Source organism: Ranitomeya variabilis, chromosome 4 (genome assembly GCF_051348905.1).
Source record: "Ranitomeya variabilis isolate aRanVar5 chromosome 4, aRanVar5.hap1, whole genome shotgun sequence".
In the NCBI taxonomy this organism is placed as follows: Eukaryota; Metazoa; Chordata; class Amphibia; order Anura; family Dendrobatidae; genus Ranitomeya; species Ranitomeya variabilis.
This window is the reverse complement of record NC_135235.1, coordinates 149492111-149504408: the sequence shown is the minus strand read 5'-3', so window position 1 is coordinate 149504408 and position 12298 is coordinate 149492111. Positions and strand designations below refer to the sequence as shown.

The 12298-nt window shown below is 37.0% G+C and overlaps 1 protein-coding gene and 1 long non-coding RNA gene across 2 annotated transcripts in view; both read right to left on the bottom strand.

Moving 5' to 3' along the window:
* Positions 1-12298, bottom strand: part of LDB3 (LIM domain binding 3) — a 291111-nt gene that overhangs the window by 74811 nt on the left and 204002 nt on the right. The gene's annotated exons all lie outside the window — the stretch shown is intronic.
* LOC143770073 (uncharacterized) overlaps positions 1-12298 on the bottom strand; it is a 44259-nt gene that overhangs the window by 415 nt on the left and 31546 nt on the right. The gene's annotated exons all lie outside the window — the stretch shown is intronic.

Below are 12298 nucleotides of genomic sequence, written 5' to 3'. Positions count from 1 at the left end.
TTAAATCTTTAAAATCATTTATCTGAAAAGCAAGACATGTTGCCATATATTCAAAATAACATATATTAATGCTACATTTCTGTATAATGGAGGCTGGAAACACACATACAGTTTTTGGTGCAGTTTTGGAGAAATATTTTTGATCCAAAGGCAAGAGTGGAGTAAAAAGTAATGTGGGATATAAAGGAAAGCGTTATACTAACTGTATTCAGCATAAAAAACTATTCTGAAAACAACACTTTCTAATACATGTTTTTTGAGCTTTATGGGTACATTGTTTTCACCAGAAACAAGATTTTGCATTATACAGAATACTGTGAAAATATATAGCTTTTGGCTTGAATCACATGCAGTTTTGTAGCAGCTTTTGAGGCAGTTTTTCGTACAGTGTCTTAATCCTTCACCCCAGGGCGATTTTCCATTTTTTATTTTAGTTTTTTCCTTGCCTTCTTCCAAGAGCCATAATTTTTAAAAATTTTCCGTCAATATATCCACATGACATCAGATCTGCTGTCATATGCAGAAAAAGATGTGGACTCAGCGCTGGAGCTGTAATAAAGGCAGGACACGACCGATGACGTACCTATACGTAATTGGCTGTGAAGGGGTTAAGCTAAGCACAGGAAGGGGATACAAGGTGGATAAGTATCAGACTGTCTTTTATACTTTTCAATCTTTTTAGAACTACTTCTGGCTTTAGCACAAAAAGCTGCCATATAAAGTGCCTATAAAACCACATGAGTGATTGTCGCCTATGACATTAACAATAATAAACAGGAGCTCCAAGAAATAGAGTAGTCATAAGAAGTCCAATCATAACCATCAATGGATGAGGTAGACGTTGACGAAAAGTCCTACTTTACAGATAATTGTCAAGTTGAAACTAATGAAGAAAATTACTGTACTGATTCAGTAATTGAACTAGGGTTGGAGATTTGTTAGCCAAGACAGAAGAGTTTGGTGGGATTTTTGCTCTACGTCCTTTTGACTATTTGGGGCTATCTTCTCACTTCTTGTTCTTGTAAAAAATGCAGCTTTTCTGAGGAGTTCTGATGATGGGATTCACCACTAGATGGGCACCCGCTCTCCAAGTGCCTTAATGCCCTTGAGATCAGTCAGTACAGCTAAACCAGCAATGACAACGTTTCTTGCCGTTGAGGTCTTAGCACATGTGTACTTTGCAACTTTGACTTAAGCATAAAATTACAAAGGTTTAAAATAATAGTGTACTGGAAGTTTCGTGGGTTGTCTTGTCTTTCCCAAGTACATTTGAATCATTAGATCTTTGAAGAACAATAAGTTCCACTATTGGATGTGTTAAAAAAAAAGTGATCCTGTGCTGAGATAATCTTATAAATTTGCCCCTGCTGTGTACTGTGTAATGGCTGTGTCTGACCATACAGGGACATGGTCTGATCATATCACAGCTCCTGGGCAGGAAGAAAGTAAAAGAATATACAGACAGGACAGCATGGGATCACAGCTGATTCTTTTTGTGAGGGAAAACATTTCCCTGCCTGTTTTAAACATTGTTTTACCTGAAAGAAAGAATCAGCTGTGATCCCGTGCTGTCCTGTCTGTATCCTCTCCTTTGTGTCCTTCCCTGCCCAGGAGCTGTGGTATGATCAGACCATGTTCCTGTACGGTAAGACACAGCCATTACACAGTACACAGCAGGGGCACATTTATAAGATTATCTCAGCACAGGAACATTTTTTAAACTCATCTAATTGTGGAACTTATTATTATTGCAATATCTATTAATTATAATGTTGATTAAAATGAACTTTTTTGGTGGGGAAACCCGTTTAAAATAGTGTAAAAATAGCTATACTCACGTTTATAAAATAATTATTGAAAATGTACCTATAATTTACATTTAAAGGAACTGTCAGCACAGAATTACTTTTCAAACCAAAGCTCAGTGTATCATTGCGTAGCCAAGTGTTTAAGTGCACCTTCCCATCTGCTTGTTTTTCGTACATCTCCACCCCTTTCAAGCTCTATCAAGCCAGAGCTGAATATCAAAAAAGGAGAGGTGTAGATAGATGGAAAACAAGCAGATGTGAAGGTGCACTTAATCATTTGGCCATGCAATGATGCACTGAGAGTCCCTTTAACACTTGTGCAATATTTAGTGAGGATGGTAACATTAAACACCTCTCTAATAAAATATAAACTTTTGATTAGTGAGTCGAGATGTGGATGTTTCTCTTTAGTTTTTTTTTAAAGAAATGAACAGCATGTGAACACTTAATGTGGGCTTAAGTAATGGAGTATTGATAGAATTAGAGTGACTAAAACTATAGTTACTTACAGAATGGATGACACCAGCAGCGTTGTTAGCCATTATTACTAAGCAATGAAAGAGCAAGCTCAGTTCTCAACATGATGTCTGAAAGCACCAGGAGGAGCACACCAATATTGAGGAAGGATATAGTCCACTCAAAACCTATAAGCGCTTGCAAGGTGATGAATCGCTTTGAACTCTTTAAAGGGAAATTATCACTTTCATTGAGCAAAAGTGTGTAATGTCATAAGATTTTAAAAGAATAAAGTATCACTTTATTTTTACAAGATATCATGGAAAGTCAGAGAAGGGACCTCTGTTTAGTACTCCATCTGTGGCTATAAAAAGAGTTTCTGGCTCTGGACTCCCTGCCCTTCCTATGCACTACGTGCATAGCTCGTACTTGTAAACGGGATCTGTACACGGCTTTATTTCACCTGCGGGGGCAGTGCAAGGAAGTAAAACACTGATTACAGCTAATCATTGGTTTCTCTCAAAAAGGGATGGACAAGTCCTTTAACTAAGTTTTTCTTATCCGTTGCTATATGTAAAACTTAAATTAGTAAATTAGATCAATAAATCACAGTTTGTGAATCTCTAAGTCCCTATCACTATAACAGTATGCTTGATAAATAATCCAGGTGTAGTAAAAGATTGTAACAATGTAGATAATTGTATTTAGCTATTTCAATTTAACAAAATATTAGTCTAAAAAAGCCTTAGGATCAGATAAAAATCATATAGTCATAAAGTGATAATTTCCTTTTAACCTTTGTCTGACAACAGAGTGATCAGTGACAACATGAGAAGAGCAGCACCCATGTGCACACTGTCGAGTCCTCGTCAGACCATGGGAGAAGAGTTGCTGACCTCTCGGCACTGAATGAAGTTAATAACCAGCCAGCTTTCGTAGCTGTACCTCTGATACACTTTTCTTGGTAGGTTTGAGAGACCAATTCTTTTGTATACACCAGTTCTTTTGGGTATGATTCTCTTCTTGAGCAGAGGTGAAGTAGTGAATATAGGAGTAATAGAAAGGGCTTCCAAGGCTGGTGGCAGCATGGGAGACTTATATTTGTGTCTTCCCGTTGAAACAATTGAATGGGAAGAAAAGGAACATGTCAAAGTATATAAAATCTGCTTTTTGAGAATGAAATGTTAGATAGTGACCTAAAATTGCTGAAATGTTTAGGCCATTAAAAATGAAAAGTAATGCTTTTACATATTTTATATAGTGTGAGCCAAGCAAATATCGTCAATTCTTTAAGCAGATCTGTTATCAGATTCCATATTAAACTGTATACTTTATTAAATAGACCTTTTAGACCAGACAAAACTGGTGTAGTTACTTTTAAAATCATGTCAAAATACCTGCGCAACCCTATCTTTAAAGTAGGCATTTTATAAGCCCAACCGAAGAGTGGAAGACCTCATAAATCCAATTGTATTCAATCTCTACCCACCCAGCCTGCTGATGGAAGCTGTGCCTTGTGTCAGATCCCAGCAGCAGGGTAGGAGGGACAGTGAGGAGCTTGTCAATCAGGCTAGGTGGGAAGACCTGAGTTTAGATTCCAAAAAGGATTATACAATTATTCTATCGTGGCTTTTCTAAGTAAATAAATCAGTCTCATCAGGTTTGAGAGATAATTTTAATATTTTATGAAATGTATAATGTTAAGTCTGGTGATGGATTCTCTTTAATATTCTGGAGAAAACATATATTATTTGGTGTTGACTCCTAACTTCATAAATATCTGATTTCCCACCCATTTTAAAATGAGGGACCATGGTATCTTCCCTCTACTTCACTCACATGTTCAAGCTAAGAAGAGGTTTGTATGAAACGAGAGTTCAGTTTGTTTCCAGATTATGGAACTAACTAAGCACTCTCCCTCAGCTGTTTCCCATATGTTTTACCTACATGGAGTGCACATGCTTGACCACTGCCTAAAATGTGTGAAGGATTCAGAGGTCCTTAAGGTTGGCGAAAACGAAAAGACCAGGTACAATTTGATTTGCAGAATAGAGCTGTAATCCAGATCACACTATCTTGAAACAGACATTGGAGTTTTTGTTTAAATGCCTTCTAACCGGAAAATTTTTTTTTGCAGAAGATTATCGTGGTTCTGATTGAGGACTATCTTACAAATAATAATAGCAATTTACATTTGTGAGGAATGTGATGTGTCTTTCCGAATCCTGTAAACTTGAATAAACAATGTTAACATATTTTTTGTTTTGCATGAGTACCTGGAATGTCAAAATAAAATTAGTGTAAAATGCCCCTTCCCATCTACAGCTTTTCTGGTAGAAAATCCTAGAAGGGAAATGTAAGTCATATCATAGAAAATATATCTGATGTAAAAAAAAAGAAGAAACTAATTCTGAAAGGTTAAGGTAAATTCTGTGAAACCAATTGTTCATATTGACATGTTAGAATATTTGAATGACCTTCTAGTCTTAAACATAAGATACCCAAATGTACCAATTTACCAGCAAATTTAAATTGGCTTCCTTTTCTCCTTATCGGCTCATTCAGTCCAGTGTATTATACAAAAGTATGCTATATAAGTAAAAATCAGACAGCACAGTGACCAGTGTAATTAAGTAGGGCTGTTCGGATAACAGTTTTACGACAATGATCCAGTAGCATGCACTTTTCTCTTTTGTATATCGGATAAAACTTGCCTTTTCAAATGTATTGTCCTATACAAAACATAAGTATTGAATCCGATTTTTATGGAAGCATTGCAATTATTAGCATAGCAAACTGCATTTCATCATGTACATTTTAAACTGTTGATGTATAAATACGTATGCCACATCTTGCACAGATGTCACATTGAAAAACGTAAAATACAGACACATGGATGGGACACTGATGGCACACGGATGACAATACGGATGAAAATTGTCTGAGTTTTCCGGATGAAAATCAGATCATTTTTCATACGACCTGAACATAATGCTCAGGTAGAGACATAAGACTGTAAAGTCGCTAAAAAAATGGTGGTCCAGTGTCCAAATATCAGGCGCCAGATGGTAAAAAAGCGGCTCAATATTCAAATGGAAAGAATATGTGGTGGTGAGGGCAGAGAGCAAATTATACACATGGTGCAATATATGTGTGACAGGTATGTTAGGAACCTATTGGATCTGGTTGTATTATAGAATATCAGACCAGGCTGCATATGTCAGGGAAGAATGAAGGATGGAAGGAAAGAAAGAAGAAAGAATAGAGGAAGGAAGAATGAATAGAGGAAGGAAGAATGAATAGAGGAAAGAATGAATGAAGAATAGAGGAAGGAAGGAATAATAGGGGAGATAAGGATGGAAGAATAGGGGAAGTAAGGAAGAAAATAGGGAGGGAGGAAGTATAGAGGCAAGAAGAATAGAGGAAGGAAGAAAAGAGGAAGCAACAAAGAATAGAGGAGGAAGAAAGAATAGAGGAATACAGGAAGGAAGAATAAAGAAACAAATAGAGGAAGGATGAAAGAAGAATAGAGGAAGGAAGAATAGAGGAAGGAAGGAAGAATACAGTAAGGAGTAATGAAGGAAGAATAGAGGAAGAAAGAAAGGGGCAATAAAGGAAGGAAGAAAAGATGACGGAAGAGAGAATAGAGGATGGAAGAGAGAATAGAGGAAGGAAGAATAAATGAACAATAGAGGAAGGAAGAGAGAATAGAGACAGGAAGAGAGAAAAGAGGAAGGAAGAAAGAATAGATGAAGGAAGGAAGAATAGAGGAAGAAAGGAAGAATAGAGGAAGGAAGAAAGAATAGAGGAAGGAAGAATACAGGAAGAATGAATGAAGAATAGAGGAAGGAGAAAGAAAGGAAGAATAGAGAAGGGAAGGAAGACTAGAGGAAGGAAGAATAGAGGAAGGAAGAGTAGAGAAAGGAAAAATAGAGGGAGGAAGGAAGGAAGAATAGAGCGAGCATCAAAGGAAAAATAGAAGAAGGAAAAATAGTGAATAGAGGAGTGAAGACTAAAAGAAGGAAGATTAGAGGAGGGGAGAATGGAAGATGGAAGAATAGAGGAAGGAAGGAAGATTAGAGGAAAAAAGAAGAGTAGAAGAAGGGAGAATTAAGGAAGGAAGAATAGCGGAAGAATTAAGGAAGGAAGGATGAATTAAGGAAGGAAGAATAGAGAAAAAATAGAGGAAGAATAGAGAAAGGAAGGAAAATAAAGGAAGGAAGGGAGAATGGAGGAAGGAAGATTAGAGGAAGGAAGAATAGCTGAAGGAAAAATGGAGGAAGGAAGAATGCAGTAAGGAAAAATGAAGGAAGAATAGAGGATGGAAGAAAGGAACAATATGGGAAGGAAGAAAGAATAGAGGATGGAAGAATAAAGGAAGGAGGAATAGAGGAATAAAGAACAAATAGAGGAAGGAAGAACAAACAGAGGAAAGAAGCAAAAGGAAGGAAGAATAGAGAAAGGAAGAATATAGGAACAATTGAGGAAGAAAGAGAGTATAGAGGAAGAAAGAGAGTGCAGAGGAAGGAAGAGTGTTTAGAAGAAGGAAGAAAGATTAGAGGGAGGAAAGAAGAATAGAGGAAGAAAGGAGGACTAGAGGAAGGAAGACTAGAAGAAGGAAAATAGAGAAAGGATTAAGGCAGAATAGATGAAGGAAGAAAGAATATAGAAAGGAAAAATAGAGGAAGGAAGAAAGAATGGAAGAATAGAGGAAGGAAGAATATAAGAAGAATGAATGAAGAATAGAGGAAGGAGGAATAAGGGAAGAATAGAGGAAAGAAGGAAGAATAGCAGAAGGAAGGAAGAATAGAGGAAGGAAGAAAGAATAGAGGAGGGAATAGAGTGTGGAGGAAGGAATAAAGAATAGAGGAAGGAAGGAAGAATAGAGGAAGGAAGACTAGAGAAAGGAAAACTAGAGGAAGGATTAAGGCAGAATAGATGAAGGAAGAAAGAATAGAGAAAGTAAGAAAGAATAGAGGAAGAAAGGAAGAATAGAGGAAGGAAGAATACAAGAAGAATGAATGGAGGAAGGAAAACTAAAGGAGGGAAGACTAGAGGAAGAAGGAATAGAATAAGGAAGAACAGAGGAAGGAAGGAAGAATAGATTAAGGAAGAATCAAGGAATTATGAATAGAGTAAGGAAGAATAGAGAAATAATAGAGGAAGAATTGAGGAAGGTAGGAAAATAAAGGAAGGAAGGGAGAATGGAGGAAGGAAGAATAGAGGAAGGAAGAATAGTGGAAGGAAAAATAGAGGAAGGAAGAATAGAGGAAGGAAGGCAGAATACAGCAAGGAAGAATGAAGGAAGAATAGAGGAAGGAAGAAAGGAACAATATAGGAAGGAAGGAAGAATAAATGATGGAAGAATGAAGAATACAGGAACAATAGAGGAAGTAAGAAAGAATAGAGGAAGGAAGAGCGTATAGAGGAAGGAATAAAGAATAGAGGAAGGAAGGAAGAATAGAGGAAGGAAGAAAGGAAGAAGAAAGGAAGGAAGACTAGAGAAAGGAAAAACATAGGAAGAATTAAGGCAGAATAGATGAAGGAAGAAAGAATAGAAGAAGAAAGGAAGACTAGATGAAGGAAGAATACAGGAAGAATGAATAGAGGAAGGAGGAATAGAGGAAGAATAGAGGAAGGAAGAATAGAGGAAGTAAGAAAGGAACAATAGCATAAATAAGGAAGAATAGAGGGAGGAAGAAAAGAGGAAGGAAAAATTAAGGAAGGAAGAATAGAGGAAGGACAAAAGGAAGAGTAGAGGAAGGAAGAAAGGAAAAATAGAGGGAGGAAGGAAGAATAGAGCTAGTGACAAAGGAAAATAGAGGAAGGAAAAATAGAGGAAATAAGAATATGGGAAGGAAGGAAGAATAGAGGAAGGAAAAATGGAGGAGGGAAGAAAGCATAGAGGAAGGAAGAAAAGCAGAAGAAAGACTAGAGGAAGGAAGGAACATTTGAGGAAGAAATAATTAAGGAAGATTGAATAGAGGAAGGAAGAATGAATGAAGGAAAAATAGAGAAAAAATAAGGAGGAAGAATTGTGGAAGGAAGGAAGAATAGAGGAAGAAGGAAGATGGAAGGAAGGAAGAATAGCAGAAGGAAGACTAGAAGAAGAAAGGAGTAATAGAACAAGGAAGGAAGACTAGAGGAAGGAAGAATAGAGGAGGGAAGACTAAAGGATGGAAGACTAGACTAAGGGAGAATAGAAGAAAGAAGAACAGAAGAAGGAAGGAAGATTCGAGAAAGGAAGGATCAATAGATGAAGGAAGAATTAAGAAAAGATGAATGGAGGATGGAAGAATAGAGAAAAAATAGAGGAAGAATTGAGGAAGGAAGGAAAATAAAGGAAAGAAGGGGAAATGGGGAAGGATGAATAGAGGAATGAAGAATAGCAGAAGGAAAAATAGAAGAAGGAAGGAAGAATACAGTAAGGAAGAATTAAGGAAGAATAGAAGAAGGAAGAAATTAGCAATATAGGAAGGAATAAAAATAAAGAATCGAAGAATAGAGGAAGGAATAATAAATGAATGAAGAGAGTATAGAGGAAGGAATAAAGAATAGATGAAGGAAGAAAGAATAGAGGAAGGAAGAAAGGAAGAATAGAGGAAGGAAGAATAGAGGAGGGAAGGAAGACTAGAGGAAAGAAGAATAGAAGAAGAAAGGAAGGAAGAATAGAGGAAGGAAGAAAGGAAGAATAGCGTAAATAAAGAAGAATAGAGAGAGGAAGAATAGAAGAAGGAAGAATTAAGGAAGGAAAAAATAGAGGATGGGCAAAAGGAAGAGTAGAGGAAGGAAGAGAAAGGAAAAATAGAGGAAGGAAGGAAGAATAGAGTGAGCGACAAAGGAAAAATAGAGGAAATAAGAATATGGAAAGGAAGGAAGAATAGTAGAAAGAAAAATGGAGGAGGGAAGAAAGAATAGAGGAAGGAAGAATAGTGGGAGCAAGACTAGAAGAAGGAAGGAACAATAGAGGAATGAAGAATTAAGGAAGAATTAATAGAGGAAGGAAGAATAGAGAAAAAATAGAGAAAGAATTGTGGAAGGAAGAATAGAAGAAGAAGGAAGAATAGAGGAAGGAAGAATAGCAGAAGGAAGACTACAGGAAGGAAGAATTAAGGAAGGATGAATAGAGAAAGGAAGAATTAAGGAAGGATGAATAGAGGAGGGAAGACTAAAGGAAGGAAGACTAGAGGAAGAGAGACTAGAAGAAGGAAGAATAGAGGAAGGAACAATAGTAGAAGGAAAACTAGAGGAAGGAGGAACAATAGAGGAAGGTAGAAAATAAGGACGGATGAATAGAGGAAGGAAGATTAGAGAAAAATAGAGGAAGAATTGAGGAAGGAAGGAAAATAAAGGAAGGGACAATAGAGGAAGGAAGGAAGAAATAAGGAAGAATAGAGGACGGAAGACAAGAGGAAGGAAGAATAGAGGAAGGAAGGAAGAAATAAGGAAGAATAGAGGAAGTAAGAAAGAATAGAGGAAGAATAGAGGAACGACGGAAGACTAGAGGAATGAAGGAAGACTAAAGGAAGAAAGGCAGGAAAAATAGAGGAAGGAAGAATAGAGGAAGGAAAGAAGGAAGAATAGAGGAAGGAAGAATGGACGAGGGAAGTGTAGAGGAAGGAAGGCAGAAAAGAGGAAAGAAGAAAGAATAGAGGAAGGTAAGAAGAATAGAGGAAGAAAAAAGAATACAGGAAGGAAGAATACAGGACGGAAGGACTGCGTTGTGACCTCAAATCACGCCAGAATTTAGTTAAAAGCAGCAGGGCCTTTAGGACATACTATTAGATTGGTTGTTCTGTGTTTTAGAAATGTTATATTTTAATGTAATATTCTACTTTTCTATGCTAAATGCTGTATCACAATTTTTTTTACATTATTTGTTTATTTTTATACAAATAAGCAATTTGTCATAGAGGCAGTCCTGGTCATGTATTTTACCATTACTGAAGACTACTGTTTCTATGCAGGTGGCACTAGTCTGAGGCACTTCCTACAAGGTCAGGATGCCTATAATAAAACATCAGCCAAGTGTTGGTGAAAGGAGCAGGCGTGCACAAGTGGTGATGTATCTCACAAGTTTCTGCCTGCCAGCTCTGTTCAGAAACAGAAAGCCTCAACAGAAGGAAAGAGAGGAATGTCTCATTTCTTTTTTTTACTTCAACAACATTTTTAGAAACCAGATCGTAAAAGACTTATGGCAAATGATCTGTAGATATATTAAATACAAATACAAAAAATAAATCATTGTGACATTGTTCATAACATTGTAAAGTTATTGCTTAAAATTGAAAAGTGTGAATGATTTAGAAAAAAATCAGATATATAAAGAAGAGTTAAAAGAAGCATAGAAGCAGATGTATACCTAGACTGTGCTGATATGGCACAAGATATAGTGGAGGCTGCAGCGGACAGGTTCTTAGCTCCCTGGCTGCGATTGATTTGTGAAGGAGAACTGGTGGCAGTTGTAGATGGTCTGAAAATGATATGGCAAAGCATGAGACACAGAGCAACACATGGAGCAAAAACAATCAAGGCACGGTGACAAAAAAGTACAGGTTATTGGAGGTCGTTTTACTTATTCTCCAAAGGATGTTGGGATTGGAAATGCAACAAACCAAAGTAGATCACCATAGTGTTTCTAGCAAACACCCTCAATAAGCAGAACAGCATCTTAAGACACGTGCTAGTAGTAACGCACATTATACTCAAACACACAACAAAACTGTTATCGCAAGTTACATGATGAGCCACCACACTGCCTGACTTTATATGTGCACGGAATTAAGGTAGTTTCATTAACATTTGTTTCATCAGATTGATATTCTTTATGGGTTTAGAAACTCTCTTTTTGGTAGAAGAGCCCCGTAAAAAAAATAGCCGATCACAGAGTGTCTACTGCTGGAACCTTAAGTGATCATCATTATTTTGTAATGGAACCTGGCACCAAGTGTTTAATTCCCATCTGTTGCCACTACAGGAGAAATAAAACATTACATGGGGACTAATTAAGTAACTGTAATCCAGGTAATTTATGAGCTTGTTGGGTACTCAAGGAAGAGTCACTATTTATTGCAGCTCTATTCTCTGGCTAATTGATAATATTAGAGGGAACCTTTTATCTTGTCCATACAGTCCATGTTTGTGTATAGTCAGAATTATCTGTGTTTTAATTATTTCATCCTCTACTGTTTCTGGGATTTGTGGTATAGAGAGCTGTCCTATCAGTGACTGACAGTTATATATCTATTCACATAAAAAGAAAGCTGTCAGACACTGAAAGGAACACCCAGAAAACTATATATTAACCCCTTCATGCCGCGGCCCTTTTTCGTTTTTGTGTTTTCGTTTTTCGCTCCCCTCTTTCCCAGAGCCATAACTTTTTTATTTTTCCGTCAATATGGCCATGTGAGGGCTAATTTTTTGCGGGACGAGTTGTACTTTTGAACGACATCATTGGTTTTACCATGTCGTGTACTAGAAAACAGGAAAAAAATTCCAAATGCGGTGAAATTGCAAAAAAAGTGCAATCCCACACTTGTTTTTTGTCTGGCTTTTTTGCTAGGTTCACTAAATGCTAAAACTAACCTTCCATTATGATTCTCTAGGTCATTACGAGTTCATAGACACCTAACATGTCTAGGTTATTTTTTATCCAAGTGGTGAAAAAAATTTCCAAACTTTGCTTAAAAAAAAAAAAAAAAAAAAAAAAAAGTGCCATTTTCCGATACCCGTAGCGTCTCCAATTTTCGTGATCTGGGGTCGGGTGAGGGCTTATTTTTTGCATGCCGAGCTGATGTTTTTAATGATACCATTTCGGCGCAGATGTGTTCTTTTGATCGCCCGTTATTGCATTTTAACGCAATGTCGCGGCGACCAAAAAAAGTAATTCTGGCGTTTCGGATTTTTTTCTCGCTACACTGTTCAGCGATCAGGTTAATGCTTTTTTTAGTTGATAGATCGGGCGATTCTGAACACGGCGATACCAAATATGTGTAGGTTTTTTTTTTATTATTGTTTTATTTAGGATGGGGCGA